Genomic DNA, 17,714 nt, shown 5'->3' with positions numbered 1-17,714 from the left:
AATAGCTCTTTATACCGGAGTCCATTGAGGGACCTAAACAAACTTCCAAGTGGGGCACTGATGACTTAAAATTATGGTTGTCTAGATATTAGGATTTTGTCCAAACACCGATACTTATTTTCATGCTATGAATGATGACTGATAAATGTCGAATTTGTCTTAAATTTAAATAAATGACTATAATGAATCATTTTAAATGCTACAATTGAATTTAGGCATCATTATAATGTACAGTATGAGAAATTGATATTCATTTTGAGATTGCACTTAATTGTTATTAAATTATTAGTATTTTTAAACATCAACTTATCGAAAGTAATCCAAATTTTAAAATAGGGGAAATAAGCATGCACAATTAAATATTTTATTATATATTTAACCTAATACATATTGTGCTTTCTTACTCTAAATTAAAAAAGAATAAATTAAATGCAGCAGATCTACCAGAGGACATACTTAAGACTACATAAATATTTTAATATATATTCATGAACATTGAGGGGTCTTGAAGGCAGGAAGGTTGAGAACCACAATTTTAGGCTATCTAAAATGGTCTCAGCGGGCTCGAAAATCTGACAGCACACATCATGGTGCACATCTTTTCCACAACAAACTAAATGTGTCAGTTTGCATGGCACAAAGTTGTTTACAAGCATCAATAAACCTAGTAATCCAGAAAAGTGAAACATATACTTCAAAGTAACATAAACAGGTTATTAGAGCCAGCATTCCCTAGCATGTACAAGGGGAAAAGAATCAGAGGGATTAGGTTGTGCAGGATTAGCTTCAAGGGATATTCTCTAAAGCAACTGAGTGGCTATGAGCAAGGACGTGCAGAGTGAAAAAAACGGCTTCAAAGCAATAACAGAAAGTGCCTGACGGTGTCTTTCCGCTATGTAATTCCTGACTATTTATATCCGAGGTTACATCTTTTACACACATATGTCAAACAAAGGTTTCTTTGTCATCTGGACTGAAGGCTCACTCCTAGTCCTCCGTGCCATGTTATGAGAAAGTCTATCACACTGCCCTGCACATCCATTTGCAAAATTACAACAAAAAAATACGATTAATCACATTTTACACCGCGTATGCACTCAGTTTTGCCAGGTAAGTTAGCTCATTGCCATTGACTCGTTCTGCGTTGGCATTATACTTTACTCCCAATTGTATATTTCCACTTGAGATTTTTAAGTACACGTGACGCTTAAATAAGCACCGAATATACACACAGGTCCGTATATCACATAAAACGTCGTTAAAATAAATTGATGAAAGAGTAAACTACATACATGTCTGTCAGGGTTGGTATCATCGATGTGTAAATCCAAATCTTTCAATCCGCGCGCTGATACTTTCAACGTAATGGATGGCGCGAGCAAGTTTCTCGCGCAAGACGTTACAAAATATATATCCTCGATTTATGCACTGTGTATCCTCAATTCACTGCATACACACGGCGAGCCGTGTCACTTTCTCCCTCTGAAGGAAAGGCTGTAGGCTGGGTCCTGTCGTTATCTCGTAAGGGGTGTGGACAAAACACATGCAAATGAAAAGACGTCCATCCCCGGCGTGCCCACTTCACACCCCGGCCAGCGTGGAGGGAGTATCGAGGTACCTTATTTCATTGGGGGGAATAAGAGGGTGGTGAAGCTGGAAAAAATATCATGCTGGGGAATGTTAATTTTGTTTTACAGTCAGGGCAAACTGTACACACGCACTTAAGAAATAAATACACTTAATGCTGCACAAGCCCCGTTCCAAACGGAGAGGGGGGGAAGGGACAAGGGGAAGGGACAAGGGGAGGGACAAAGATTTGAGCTTTTCCTGGCCTCTTTCAGTGAAACCCAAAGATTTGAATTACACCCCTCACCCTCCCAGCAACATCATCACAATAGATAAAACTGACATCAGGGTCTTAATCTCTATTGTTCCCTCTCAGTGTTTATGTATAGACCAATATTGAGTATTAAACAGTTGTTTAATTATTGATATGCTCCTAAAATATATGCTAAAAAAAAACAACAACACTCATCATGCTTTATGCAGTGTATTGAACCGCCATGTCATAAAGTGGTGATTCCCAAACTGAGATACTTTTTAATTTTGTTAAATCAATAAAACATAATACAATAAAACAAAGCAAATTCGAGTGTCTTTGTTTGATAGATAGATTTTGTCATGGATATTAAACAATATTATTGATAATGATAAATAATATACAGGTTTTTGGTTTGGTTTATTGCTAGCTGTGAGGGTACATAAGACTAAAATGTTAGGAAATATTGTTATAAAGTATTTGTGAATTTAAAATGTAGGCTATATAATTTGCTATCACAAAATAAACATACATTTTATCCAACATGTAAACATATAAATAGGCAATAGTGGATAAGCTCCTGATGAGGAGTGCAGCTACAGGTTCAATTATAGGCTAAAGCATGTTATAATTGCTGCATGGCAATTATAACATGGGCTCTATATATAGAAACGTTGTAAGGGCAGAGTGTGAGAAACAGAGATGATTCTAGGAAGGACATTTTCCTGAATGTTTAAGGGCAAAGTTTAAACCACTACCATGTTAATATTATGCAAACCTTTTTTACTGTGTTACTAGAATTGTCTGCCTCAATAAAATGATAGCGAATGCTCCTCTGTTCAACAGTCAGCACCACAATGCTAGGACGGGTGATTGTCAAGCTGTTGCTACGCGGCTGTAATGTGTTCTTAGTGGTGTTTACAGGCCAAAATCAAAAGATCCCACCTCAAAAAATTCAAGACATTATTGAGTCTTTAAATGCAACAAACATAAAAGTAATAGTCTAAAATGGGAGATTTGAACTGCATGTGTGTCGAGTTGTACCTTAAAGGGTTAGTTCACCCAAAAATGAAAATTATTCCATATTTTACTCATCCTCAAGCCATTAGGTGTATATGACTTTCTTCTTTCTTCTTCGCTTCAGAAGGCCTTTATTAACACCCTGGAGCCGTATAGATTACTTTTATGTTGGATGGATGCGCTTTTTTTGGGCTTAAAAATCTGTGGTACCATTCACTCCCATTATAAAGCTTGGAAGAGCCAAGATATTTTTGGCTGAAAGAAGAAAGTCAAGTCATATACACTAGGATGGCTTGAGGGTGAGTAAATTATGGGATCATTTTTCATTTTTGGGTGAACTAACCCTTTGAGACCCCCTACCAAAGAAGATGTGAATGGTCTCATAGGTCATGGCCAGTTGTTGCTGCGGCAACATTGCCGGTGATACCGAAGGTGATGTCAGCATCTGTTTGAAGAGAGGCCACCTGCCAGCAAAAGATAGGCTTGGGACTGAAGAGAGGGATCAATGGTGGCTACCCATTTACCCCTCCCTATATGCCCCCTATTCAAACCCAGCCGGCCATTATCTATACAAATTCTGAATTCACTACCTAAATCAATGTAGTACGCCCCTCTCCAAATCACCCCAATGTGGGTTAGCCTTGGCAAGAGCACTACAAAGGATTCACTGCCCAGGGCTAAAGCATGGCACCTAAATTATGTAATTAGGCTGCAGAATGTAGAACGAAATCCAGGCCATGTGCAAGATGTGCAAGACCGTCATCCTTCAGACTTTAACCATATAATAACCCCTGAATAAAATTGAGGTGTTTTTTGAGCTCCATATTCTCATCACACTATATGAGCCATAAAAGCCTGATGTATTAAATATGATAGACAACAAAAAAACACATGCAAACATTTTTTAGACTTTGCCTAAAGCAGGGGTATCCAATCCTGCTCTTTGAGGGCCAATATCCTGCAGAATTTAGCTCCAACCAGCTCCAACAGACTTGCCTGAAAGTTTCTAGTCACTGCGTCCAAAAATCGAATATTTCCTTACTATATGGTATGCGAAAAACAATACACCAACAGACTAGAGTAGTATGTCCGAATGCATATTCGAAAAACAGTAGTGGAAAAATCTCCTGATGACCTGCTACTTCTGGTGAGATTGTGCATTTGATAGACACTTTACTATCCCATGAGGCCACGAGAGAATTTGTGAATAGAAGTGAAGCGATGCAACTGACGCTGGGATGTCATCTCATGTGACAGTAACAACATGGCGGATGTAATACGTTCGAATTTCATTCATGCTACAACCCACATTCATTCTATATAGAATGTGCTTTTTAAATGGTCACAAAGTAAGTTCAAATTCAAATGTAGACAAACAGGTTCAAAAGATCCCACCTCAGGATGTATGCGATCCCACCTCAGACAGTATGCGATTTTGGACACAGCAAGCGAGTCTAAAGGCCTTGAATAGCTGGTTCAGGTGTGTTTAATTAGGGTTGGAGCTAATCTCTTCAGGACAGTGGCCCTCCAGGAGCAGGTTAGGACACCTGTGGTCTAAAGGTTCAATAAACTGTTTATTTATAATAATAAAAAAATTATGATTTTCTGAATTTTATTTCATATTTCAGGAATCACAGAGTTAATAGATACTGATACTAGACGGGCGTAAATTAATAAATATCTTATGTTTTGGTTCTTTTTATGGATTTACACAGTTTCCTTTTACTACTAGTGTTCTAGGGTCAGAGGAGCCTAGAGTTGCTGCTGTCTGGCTGTCAATCACACAAAGCCCCCTCCGTCCCCATCTTCATGCTCATTAACCCCTGAACCCCAGTGCGTGCAACCTGCCTCTCAGACTCCCTGTGGGAATATCCACAGTTTAAGAAGGGGGCAACTTTTGATCATCACTTTCTTTACTTCCTTTCTCTCTTTCTTGTCCTCGTTTGTTTTTTTATTGGCTAGTGAGTAAAATATTTTAGATGTCTCACTACACACAAAAAACTGACCCTGAATTATAATGCGAAACATGTACCTTTTGAAGCAAGGATGTGCCAAAAGTTGCCATGTTCCAAACCTGTATGTGTTTCTTTCTTCTGTTGAACACAAAAGAAGATATTTTAAAGAATGTTGGTAACCAGACAGTTGACGGCACCCATTGACTTCCATTGTAGGAAAAAATAATACTACTGAAATCAATCGGTGCCATCAACTATGTAAGGGTTAATGCCCGACGAGGTGTTTATTGTCAGGTATTAATGGACGACGGTTGCCTCCGCCGAAGTCCATTAATACCTGACAATGAACACCTCGAAGGGCATTAACCCGCTTATACCATGGTCACTTGCCAAATAACACATTTTTAAAACATTAGTTTATATTTTAATTAATTTTACAATCGAAATCTAAAGTTTTTACAAACAATAACTTGGTTTCCCTGGTTACACCTGACGGTTTATTTAGCAACCGGAGATATTTATAGTCCGCTCGATTTATAGTCCGTATAGATACTTTGACTGCCTGTTGCTATGGTTACTCACAGCTGATGTAGCCAGAGCATTTATTTATTAATTTCGAACGGTAAACAGTCAGTTTCACCAGAACTCCTTTACTAGGTGTCCTCTATCACTTTTTAATGGACACCCTGCAGCCAATCAGAATCGAGTATTCACCCAGACCATGGTATAACATTCTTTAAAAATTATCTTCTTTTGTGTTCAACAGATGAAACTCATAAAGGTTTGGAACATGCCAACTTTTGGCACATCCTTGGTTGATCTGATATTTACAGTATATTTTCAGTTATACAGTATATTTATAAACATGTCAAGTCGCTCTTTCCATTTCTCTCTCTGCATCCCCTGTCCTTCATTTCTCATGTATTTTGGCCTAGGGCTGGCATGTATGACTGGAAGGGTATGTTTGTGAGTGGGTTTTTTGGGGGCAAGGGCTGAAAGCAATGCTCATAGAATTCATTTCTAGCACAGCAGCAAACCAAAAGCTTCTAAAAGGGTATAAAAAGCAATCAAACAGATGAAAGGCATGCGTATAAATGTAAAAAACAAGGGTGAAGTACAGCAAAAAGCAAAAATGCCTGATAAAGTGTTTATTAATCTATTTATTGCTTAGCTCAGACATTGACATCACAGCTCTGGAAGCCACTCCTTTCTTTCCAAACCAAGCTTTCTCAGTCCACATTTCCACTGTTCAGAAGTGAAATGCAGGTCATTTTTTTTAACAGTTCTTGGGAGTCTGAGTCTTTCAAAGGGCAGAGAGTTTTTTGTTTAGCCATCTCAGGAAGCTTTTTAGCATTTGTCAGCTACCCTTATAGAGAGCCCACCCACTCACCAACCATAACATGCTGACCCACACAAAAGAAAGAGAAATGCGTACTAACCCACACACACTACATACCACCTGTTCACTCCATCTGCTACTCTGGCATTTCATAACATGCACGCTACATATCACACATAACAAGCACGCCAACATATCGGACTTAACGCTAACAAGTCCATAAAATACACATAGGTTTGATTGCTGAAGGAAATCTCAGATTGGAACTGTGTGATAAAATCATACCCGGAGGTATGAGGAGGTCTAATTGGGTCAGGCATCTCCAAAGATTTCATATTGGGGCGAGAGTACTGTACACTCAGTACTGTACACTCAGTACACTCAGTAATGGGATTGGGATTGGTGTTGTTGTTTTAGTTTATTCTCCTGAGCCTAGTTAGCTGTTCATCTTTGAAAATAGTGGTACTTTAGTCAAGGAAAAACCTTTATGTGCCACTGTAGTGCAGTTAGTCGTTAAAACTAGACAATTCTAATTAAGCACTTAGGACATAAGAAGTGGACTTACTTATTCACGTTCCATGAAAATATACAGTAAATATCAGATCAAGAGTGTTGGTAACCAGACAGTTGATGGCACCAATTAATTTCAGTAGTATTATTTTTTCCTACAATGGAAGTCAATGGGTGCCGTCAACTGTATGGTTACCAACATTCTTTAAAATATGTGACCCTGGACCACAAAACCAGTAACATGGATTCATTTTTTGAAATTTAGATTTATACATAATTTGAAAGCTGGATAATAGGACAATATTTGGCCGAGATACAACTATTTGAAAATCTGGAATCTGAGGGTGCAAAAAATTCCAAACATTGAGAAAACCGCCTTTAAAGTTGTCCATTTATGTTCGTGATTGTGCTGCATTCACTCACAAAAATAAATGTTTTATATATTTATGGTAGGAAATGTACAAAATATCTTCATGGAACATGATCTTTACTTAATATCGATAGGGATCGATAATTTTGACCCATAGCCTACAATGTATTGTTGGCTATTGCCACAAATATACCCGTGCTACTTGTGACTGGTTTTGTGATCCAGGGTCACATTTGTGTTCAACAGAATAAAGAAACTCATACAGGTTTGGAACAACTTGAGGTTGAGTAAGTAATGACAAAATTTTATTTTTTGGGTGAACTATCCCTTTAATTATTCCAAACTTTTAAGTGGACCTCATTTAATAAAATTCTATGATGTGACTCCTTTAATAACTAATAAAAGAAAGATCAGTTGTAACAGTCAATCACTTTATGTTTGTGCCAATGTTATGGGCAGTTTATTTCAAGATGTACTCTATAAATGTCTCTCCAAATGATCAACCCCCAGCACTCTTGAGACCTTCAGGCAGGACACAAGACCCAGGGGGTGAATCTTTGACCCTTCGGCCCAGTTAATCTGTCTTTTCTAGCCTAAATTCCTCTTAGATTAAAGCAGGGTGGGACCTTGCCGACTGGGTCGTGATAATATGCTGATTGGTCCCTTCCCCTGGGCATACTGCTCAGCAGGCGGATAGGAAGTGTGAGTGATGGCATCTCGTGTGAGGATGTAAACGATTTTCACTCGTAAGTGAGTTACATGCTCTCCTGGTAGATGTATAAATTCACATTTTTGTACCCCCTTAGCCACAGTTCGGTTTTGACAAGGAAATTTGAGTTGGACACAGATAGTGTCCGGTGGTGGGCGCGTGGAGTGCAGCCAATATCCCAAATGCGAGTTTATGGAGCGAGGTCCAGATCCAGGCCCGGTAATTAAACTCCAACAAAAGGTTTCTCATTCAGGGCTCATTTTAATGCTCCTATTGAGAGCTATGAAAGTCTGCTGAGTGTCTATTATCCTGAGAAAAGTGATTGTAATGAAAAAGAGAGGGAGAGGGGGGAAGATAGGGAGAAGTGAAGGCAGAAGTGAAAGAGAAAGTGATGAGTGAAAGCAAAGCCCGCATTGGGGATGCAAGAACATGGCTGGCAATGAGCTCATACACATTGTTTCTTTTTGCGTAAGCTGCCCCACTTGGTTAGATTCATTCTGAAGTGTAAGAAAGAGAAAGAGAAAGAGAAAGAGAAAACGAGAAAGGGAGAGAATGAAGCACAAGAGTGATCCTCAGTATATTCAGTTTAAAAATTTGGTAGTTCTGAGATAAGCTTTCTAGAATCATTTGTTTGCAGATGATCTTTGATAGATCTTTGATATTTTGCTATTCAATGCAGTTAATTTTAGACATTTTTAACTGTGACTTGCCCAGAAATGTCCAAATTCCTTTTGGGGCTGCTGTATATGTTATATGTTATGCTTGTAAATTGATTTTCCTAAAATCTATATATATGTGTTATCTTTACACACACACACACACAAACACACACACACACACACACAGTACTGTCATGAAACTCTAGATGGCGCAGGATGATAGTTCCTTAAAGGAACACGCCACCGTTTATTGAAATGGGGGTTATTCACCGTCTCCCCTACATTTAGATAGGTGGGCAAACGCATTTTTGTCTCAGTGCATGCATTGTCTTAGTCTGGCAGTGCCGCCGCTAGCTTAGCTTAGCATAATGAATAGAATCCTTTGTTGCCGGATAGCATGTTGTGAGTAAAAGTGATCAAAAAAATAAATAAATAAAAAAACCTAATTACTTCTTGTGGCCTGCGTATTCACAACTAGTACAAATAGCAATGCAGATTAAGACTAGGCAATTTCCTAGGCAGATATTGACTTGGGACTATATTTGGGGGAAACACAGGCAAAGCACTGCTACTTGGGCACAGAGATATCACACAACACCTGAAATCTGCTATCTCTGCGCCCAAGATATCTGATATCTCTGCTGTATCAGTAGCCAATGAGCTCGCTGCTCAACTTTCAAATTCTTGGTCAGGATTTGCTGTAGCAGTCGCAGCACGCTTTCAGAAACTCTTCACCTTCCCCAGCTCCACCTGTCTAAATCTGCTATGGGTAATTCATGTATGCTGTATTATACAGCAGCAGAATACCTTGCATGCTCACAGCAGCGTGTCGTGTATGTACTGGCAGTAGCAGCAATAACAGCAACAGCAGCAGCATAGCAGATCTATTCTGCCAAGACCCATTGTCATATCCATTACCATGCCAAACACTCAGAGAGTTGTCATGATACACACACAGAAAATAATTACAAATATTAAACAAAATATATAAAGCAAATTATAACAATTTAAATTAAACAATTAATATTGCATGCAATTTACTTTGCATGAATTAATATCGCATGAGTTTTAATGCATTCCTTTTTTTCAGCTGCTTTATGGAAATAACATTTTCAAATATTTTTTAAATGCCACAAAACTTGGACCAGCTTTAACAAATGTGTTTTAGCTTTCATCTGCTCTGCTTTTTGACCATGGACATCTTTGACCACTGCACTGCATCTGTGCGTCGGATTTTTAAAAACGCTGTGTCAAGTTAAAATAAGTGATTTGAAAAAGTTTCAGTGTTGCATCTTGCATTTTTAAATACAAGAACCTTGTATTGAACCTTCAAGACATTTGTTTAATTCCTGCTGCCATCATGTGAAGAGATTTTTTCTTCTCCGCTTCGGTCTACTGCTCAGGAGTCCCATCAGACAGGCACTAAAAAAGCTCCAAATAGTGCATTTCTGCCCTGTCAACAACAGTAAACAAGGAAGGATACACAAAGAATGCATTTGTGTATATTTTATCTTTATTCTGAGACCATTTCCTAGTACTGCAGTGTTTCCTGTTCACTCTGAACTGTAATGCCCTAAAAAGCCTGTTTGTCATTTCACTGGCTGCAGTGACAGCCATATATGGAAGGAAGCTGACGAAACAAATTATAGATGCAGCATCTCTCCACTTTGTTAAAGAGTGTGCAGTCTAACAGCCAGCTTTACCTGGCTTAATAATACTTCTCCGACTATATCCTGCACCAACTTTCCCTTGCTGCAACCAGCGCTACCAGTAAATATCTTTTTCTATCTGTCAATTATGTGGTAGATCATTTTCTTCCAGAGAGAGAGAGAGAGAGAGAGAGTGATGGTAAAAGAGAGAGGGTTTCCCTGCAGGCAGGAGGCGATGAATGTTATCTTTCTCTTCCCACAATAGATTGTCTCACTCCCTTCCACAAAGCCTCCTTTGTGATCAGTTGTATTGGCAGGTGTTGTGTTGTTGTAGTTGTTTTCATTTACTAAAGGTGCTTTTTGTCCTATAATTGTTTCTTTTTCCACTTACATCACACATATAAACAGCTGAGCTTTTCTTGGACCCCACATGGCATGCTAATTGCTTCGGCCTCTGACAGAGGTAGGGAGAATCGCATACTGGTTGTTGTTTCTAAACCAGATACTCTGTTTTTCACACAAGTAAAAGTGAAAACAGGACAGACTTTCCTATGCAACGACCACATGAGTGTGTATGTAAATGCTTTGCAAGTTTATATAGTGTAGAGAAGAAGAACAGAGAGAGAAAAAACAGGAACATATGTCAAACATATGAGGCTCATCATGACTCCTTCCTACAACAGCAATAACACTTGAAACAAAACAGATCTAAGAATCCTGATTCAACACTGCTCTCCACTGGACAATAAAAGCACTGCATGCAGTATCACGTGTTCAATGGGAAGTACTGCCTGGCACTATCATGCCCCCTATAAACCTATAAACCCTGAACAAAGAGAGACTGGAAACATACTTACAAATAGCTAACAGATCGCTCACACTGATTTTCATAATTAAATTAAGAATGAAAAAAATCAATTTTATTTGCACCTACTACATCATGCACAAAAGATTTTTTTCAATGTCTTTGAAAGAAGTCTCTTGTGCTCAACAAGGCTGCATTTATTTGATCAAAAACACAGTAAAAACATTAATTTTGTGAAATATTATTACAATTTAAAATAGCTGTTTTCTATTATAATATATTTTAAAATGTTTTTTTTTTCTGTGATGGCAAAGCTGAATTTTCAGCATCATTACTCTAGTCTTCAGTGTCACATGATCCTTCAGAAATCAGCATGGGACCCAGGAATAGACTTTTGTCCACTGTAGTGGACATTATATTTAGTGAATTTCTCTGACACCATACATGTCACATGTCAAAATCTGGGTGTCCTGTAAAGAGCACATTCAGGACTTTTCAGAGATACCAAATGTTTGGAGGTTTCACCATGAAAACAACTTCTTGGTCTTTAAAAATGTCTGACATTAATTTAGTGATTAAAATGTAGCACTCCTATGGAAATATGATGATATATTGTAATTATGATTAATTAAATCAAAAAATGGGTTTCAAATCAAAAAATTACTTTTCTGTTACAGAACAGGGCATTGATTTCATACATGTCCACTGTAGAAGACATCAGGACTTAAATCATGTTTATCAGGCATTTTGTGAGACACAACAAGTAAATATGGAAATAAATGATACATCAATATTCCTATGAAATATTAAATACTCTTATTAAAATGTTGCTAATTATTACTCCAGTTATTACACTTCTTTTTCCATTAAATGTTGCTCCAAGAACACATTAATGTGCGCATTAGATATAGATACATTGCATTGGGAATATAAATGTATGGCTATTTTACCCACATATTGCATGAAGTAAAATGGTGTATCAATTCATTCCGTTATATCTTTCATAACATAGTTGAGAATCATCTTTATACAAATTTTGATTAAAAAAAATCCTGAAACACCAAAATTATTGGTGATTGAAAAAAAAAATCCCATTGTTTTTGCCTATACATATAATTTCATGTCATTTTATTTTTTAAACAACTGAGTCCTTGTGTCTACAGAGGACATAGCATAACATATGAATAAAATCTAAATTTTCAAAAATGTTTTTTTACCATTTGTTTCTTATGCTCTAAACAATGTGATGGAAAAAAAAACTAAATTCAAAAAACTTTTTCTCAGGAGGGTATTTGAAATACATTTTAATCAATTTAATGCATCCTTGCTGAATAAAAGTATGAATTTCCTTTATAGTATTAAAAATCTTACTGTTACTGACCCCTACTTTTGAACGGTAGTGTAACTATAAAGTATTATTTTAAACAGTATTATTCTACATTGTCACATAACATTACTGTGTTTGTCATTGCGGCAGCATTTATTCATTGTCCGAACTGCCCTTTTATCAGGAAGTGTAAGGCCAACACAGACATTAATAAACAGCAGGGCAGAGGGAAAAATGACCAAACGTTTCCTGTCATTGTACAGCAAATATCACTCAAAAGCTCTATTCTGCTTCATATGTCTCCTAGTGTTCAGTGGCGAAAACAAACAATGTCATGGGATATTTTTATCCCAGAGAAACTAGTTTATGTTTCTGTAGTAGTAAAGTCACCGTCAATTCCTTCTTGGAAAAGGCGGAGAGCCAGGGATTGCAAATAGTTATGCTAACTAGTCCTGACTCTTTAAATCCACAACACTGTAGATATGCTCTATGTGTTTAGACTGGCAAAGTGTGTTTTGATTAAACGAATCCTTAGTGTGACAGGTACTCCGACATTTTGAGTTTGTATGGAATCTTTCATAAAAAAAAAATGTTCTCGAAATGATGTCTAGGATAATTGCTGCTTGATTTATCCTTGATATAATGTACAACTTTTATTTTGATTACATTTACTTTTATTCATTTGGCAGACGCTTTTATCCAAAGAAACTTACATTGCATTTCAGGGTACACATTTTACATTCTTATCAGTTCTTGATTATAAAGTCTCTGCTCACGACTACTGATACATAAATGAACAACATTTAAGTTTGTAATGTGTTTCATAGCGCTTCTGCGAGTGTATTTGTCAGATTATGGAAGGAAGAAGCGCATCAAAGGCTGATGTGACCTCACCACCTCGATCTGTCACCCTCCACATCTGTACCAATAAACACTTCCTCCTGTAACCATTGATAGCCATCTCTATCTCACCCACACAATGGGGACTTTCCTGCAAACTTTCCATTCCAGCAAACTGTCCTTAACTTTCCTGGCTTTTTTATTATTGAAGAAAATAAGATCTGTGACTGATAAAAGCTTATGATTCTTAAAGTTTTGTACATATAACAATCTTCAAAAAATGAACAAAACTACGAATTGTAAAGCGTAAATACAATTGGCAGAAGTCAAAAGCTAAACGTTGGCTATAAACGAACTACATGGTCACATGACTTCAACATAACCATAATTAAGCTTCCAACTACTACATTTTTCCTAAATAATAGTTTGCAAGAGCGCAATTGTAAACAAAACGAGGCTGTGAAAGCGAACTAGTAAGTAGATAAGTACACCATGTTCGGCTGATGACTTTTAATCTCCTCGACAGCCTCTATAGTGCCATTTAGCCACTTGTTAGCAACCGCCTTTTACAAGACAAGTAAAAGCTTTAAAAGAAAAATCACAAGTGGGGTAATACTGATTTTTATATTGTGGAATAAAACGTGAGTGTCTTCAGCTTGTGTTCACCACAGACCTTATTTCAGCCATTTAACCAAAAAACAATTTAAAAAACCCACTGACTTCAGGACGATGGAACCCGGAAGTGCTAAAATGCTAACTTTTGGCCTACAAAACACCACTCTATTATGGATGACATGAATGTGATGACGTGTTTTTCAGTACGAGGGCGGAAAAACCTGCCACTCACTTTGAAGGCCAAAATATGGAAGCGAGTTAGCATTTTAGCACTTCAGCTTTCATCGTCCCAAAGTCAATGGGTTTTTTGAATGGGTTTTTGGTTAAATAACTGAAATAAGGTCTGTGATGAACACAAGCTCAAGACACTTTCACGTTTTATTTTACGACATAAAATACATCAGTATTACCCCACTCATGACTTTTTTAAAGCTGTTACGTGTCTTCAAAAAGAAGGATGCTAACAAGTGGCTAAATGCCATTGTTACTGTTCGTATCACTGTGTAGTGCTGAGGAAGCCTCTGGAGCTGAAATTCAGATATGGTAATGGCCGTTTTGTTTCTGACATGCGCTGTAAATGGTAGACCAATCACAACAGACTGGGTCATCTGACCAATCAGAGCAGAGGAAACTCTCAGGAAGGAGGGGTATACAGAGACTGAATCCTTTATCAAGCGTTTCAGACATTGTGAGAAAAGAGGTGATGTGCAATGTATATTTTGAGAAAATTGAAGTGTTTTTTGAAATTGGATGCATGTAATCCTATTACAGGAGACCTCAAAAACAAATAAGATAGCATAATAGTGGCACTTTAAGTTTAAAATTTTGTTTTATCTATTTGTACACACTTTTCTTATTAACTCGATCAACTGAAATCTTACTTCAGTGATCAATATGTTGTTTAACTGCACAATACTGTCTGCAAATGTAATCAATACTTTAAGATTAGTGTTTTTTCATTTAATCATAAATTGAACATTAAAATAAACATGCAAAAAGGATGTTTTCGAATTTTCTCATATAAACCATGTAATGAACTATTGCTTTAAGTGTAAGTCAATGGAATTTGTGGGACTGTAATAGAGCAGTGACACAGTCAATAGAAACTGCGGAGGAAACTAGACACCGTGAGAAAAACAAACACAGAAAAAAATCACTCTACTTAAGCTTTAGAGAGTAAAACATGGCTCAAGCCATGCGTCTACATGTAATCTGTCATACCTCTGTTTTTTTTACCCTCTCACGGCTGTTTGTTTTCTGCTGACCACTACTAGACTGAGGTCAAAGATAAAGCCAGCGCGAACAGCTGCCAAAAACACTGACACGCAATACAAGCACACAGCGCTACAGTAAATGAAGGACACATAGTTTAATGTAGCAGGATATATATTGCAGCATTGACAAATTTGACAAGGTGCTTCCTAGTACATTAAAACAAATCAATTATATTTGCAGTAATTCGTTCAGTTAATATTTTTGACCAGTGATTTCAATATAAGAAATATTTTGTTTACTTCTTACCCTGCATGTAAATGTCCTTGCGTTTCACTATTCACTGTGATTTTTTATAAGCAGCCCATTGAGAAAACCCATTAAAATCATTGCATTCTGTCTGAGTCAGAGGGGTTGAGCTAAAGTTTTTGTTGACATTGTTAATGACTACATTTTCGATTTCAGTAAATAGTTGTTATAGTTAATTGTTAACAATCTGTTCTATAAATGGAGTCAACAACTTAATTCCTAAAAGAAGAATTGAGCCAAAACAGTCAGGAGGCTGCAGTACCTGTTGTTCTGGAATGTACATTTGTCTGTGTAAAATTCTTTCATAAGTGATAAGATTGTAATATGGCACATAAGCTCCAGCTATTTAACATTCTTTCAAGGCACTAAATACTTATGGAGACTATTCAATTTGTGAAACATTTTACCATGCCTTTTCAAATGCCTTTTATATACAGATTTATTGTTTTACTCTCGTCCTAGGCCTAGAATTTCTATGAAAAAAGCAGATTTTATTGCGACAAATTACCCAAATTCTATGTATAATCTATGAAAATAAAATGAAAAACTTATGAATCATTCTAATGTAACTAACCGTTTCAATAATTATTGTGTGAAAATGATTTTTATTACAAAATTATTTTAATTTCCTCTCCATTTTTTTTCAGAAGGTTCTGTACTTGATTGCCAATATTTTTACTGTCCATCATTTCCAATCAAGCTGTAGGCTAATTTAGTAAAATTATGCAAGAAGTGTGAAAATATTTACTTATGTGCATTTATAATACATGTCTGTCATCTCATTTGTTTTGTTAATTGTTTGTACAGAAATTAGAATAGTGTAAAAAGTGTTTTAAGAGAGTTTAAAGGGCCAAAGTTCCCATAGTTGATAAACCATTCTGGTTGATTTATTTACAGAAAAGTGCGATGTTGAAAGGTTGACATTTAACGTCAAATTGCCAGTTTGCTGGTGGTTACCCCGTTACGATTCATTATGAATTATTTCACATAAGCAACATTTAAAACAATCCTTCATCATCATAGACCAGACCCAAGCAGTTCCCATTTTCAATTTCCCCTCACAACCAAGCACCCTCATTAGGCTACTAGAAGCCAACAAACTTTCGATTTCCATGACAACCTCTGTTTGAATCTGGGTGTAAAGTGGGAATATCGGGAATATCCCGGACTGGCGCAAAAATCCTCTCCAGCCGACAAGATTAACGATGGGAAATGAAGTCTCACAGCTGCCACACGTCAAAACGAGCAAATATTTTCCAAGTAGAAATACAATTAATTTAAGTTTGTTGTTGACTTAAGTTGTTGACATACCCAAAACATACCTTAATTATTAAAAAATATACTCTCTTAAAAAAAACATGCTCTATTTAAACTATATTGATCCATTATGAGGGTCCTACCTGAGTAGGCTACCGTCCAAGCGACTAAATCCCGTGCGAAGAAATAAACGTTAACGGTAGTAAACAAGTTAAACTCGTGTCGTTTAATCTTAACGAACAGCGCGTGAAGCGTGTACTGGCGCTATCCAGAGGCGTCTGCGAATGCCCACCTCTTTTACTTTCAAAGCAGAGAGAGAAAAAATAAACCCTCCTGTCCTTGTTTTCACAGTTCCAGAGGAGTAAGTCATGAGGCAGCTGATAGTTAATGAAAAATCAACAGTCAGTTGGTTCTCTCCTCAACAAATCAACAGCCAGACATGTCAATGAATCACTGAGACTTCACTCAATGCCAAACCTCGTATGATTGATTCTTTTGTCAGACTGATTGATTGGGTTATCTTTAAACAAATGCCATTAGTGTCAATTTCAACCTACCAAGAGTAAACTCACAGTTAGTTTACAGTCTGATAATCTATTATTGATGTCCTGGTTTTGTTTTATTTGATTATGTTCTTAGTTTACAGTTTTGCCAATATAAAATGTGAACAAAAGTGTATTATGTGAAAGTATTAAGTGTCAAACTTTATGTAATTTCAAGGGTTAATCTCACAAAAATCTCTCTTTTCATGACACTTCAAACCTGCAAAGTTGTCGCAATAAAATCTGATTTTGTCATTAAAATAAAAGTATATAAAAATGTTTTAAAATGAAAAAACATTAAATGGTACTTTGAAACAAACACACACAAAAAATGCGGTAACACTTTATTTTACAGTGTCTTTGTTACATATGTTACATGTACTTACCATAGTAATAACAGTAAATTATGCATAACTAACCCTCAACCAAATCCTAATCCTACCCTAACCCTATAGTAAGTACATGTAGTTAATTAATATTACTCAGTAGGCTACTTAAATGTATAATTACACTGTAACAATGACACCTTAAAATAAAGTGTAACCAAAAATGCTAAAGAAAACACATTTGTGTAACTAGACTTAGACTCGATATTAGATATAGGTTTTGTGACAATGCACTTGTGTAGATAGATTTCAATAAATGTAACTCCTCATTTGTAAGTCGCTTTGGATAAAAGCGTCTGCTAAATGATTAAATGTAAATGTAATTAAAACACTATTAAAATAGACTTAATATTCTTCATGTAGAATTTTTATTTTTCATTCTTCACACACA

At 36.7% G+C, this 17,714-nt stretch overlaps 1 protein-coding gene across 4 annotated transcripts in view; it reads right to left on the bottom strand.

The window, feature by feature from the left end:
* Nucleotides 1–16,681, bottom strand: part of ripor1 (RHO family interacting cell polarization regulator 1) — a 68,224-nt gene extending 51,543 nt beyond the window's left edge. For 2 of the 4 annotated variants that reach the window (XM_084123848.1, XM_084123851.1), the window contains exon 1: nucleotides 16,539–16,681. The gene's annotated coding sequence lies outside the window, so the exon portion shown is untranslated. Of the gene's footprint in view, nucleotides 1–1,292; nucleotides 1,595–16,538 lie in introns of those variants that run through there. The other 2 variants (XM_084123850.1, XM_084123847.1) reach the window with 2 other exon arrangements.
* Between the last annotated feature and the right edge of the window lie 1,033 nt (nucleotides 16,682–17,714).

Source organism: Abramis brama, assembly GCF_963993115.1.
Source record: "Abramis brama genome assembly, chromosome: 9".
Lineage (NCBI taxonomy): Eukaryota > Metazoa > Chordata > Actinopteri > Cypriniformes > Leuciscidae > Abramis > Abramis brama.
The sequence above is the reverse complement of the archived record's forward strand: the minus strand, read 5'-3'. Positions and strand labels throughout refer to the sequence as shown.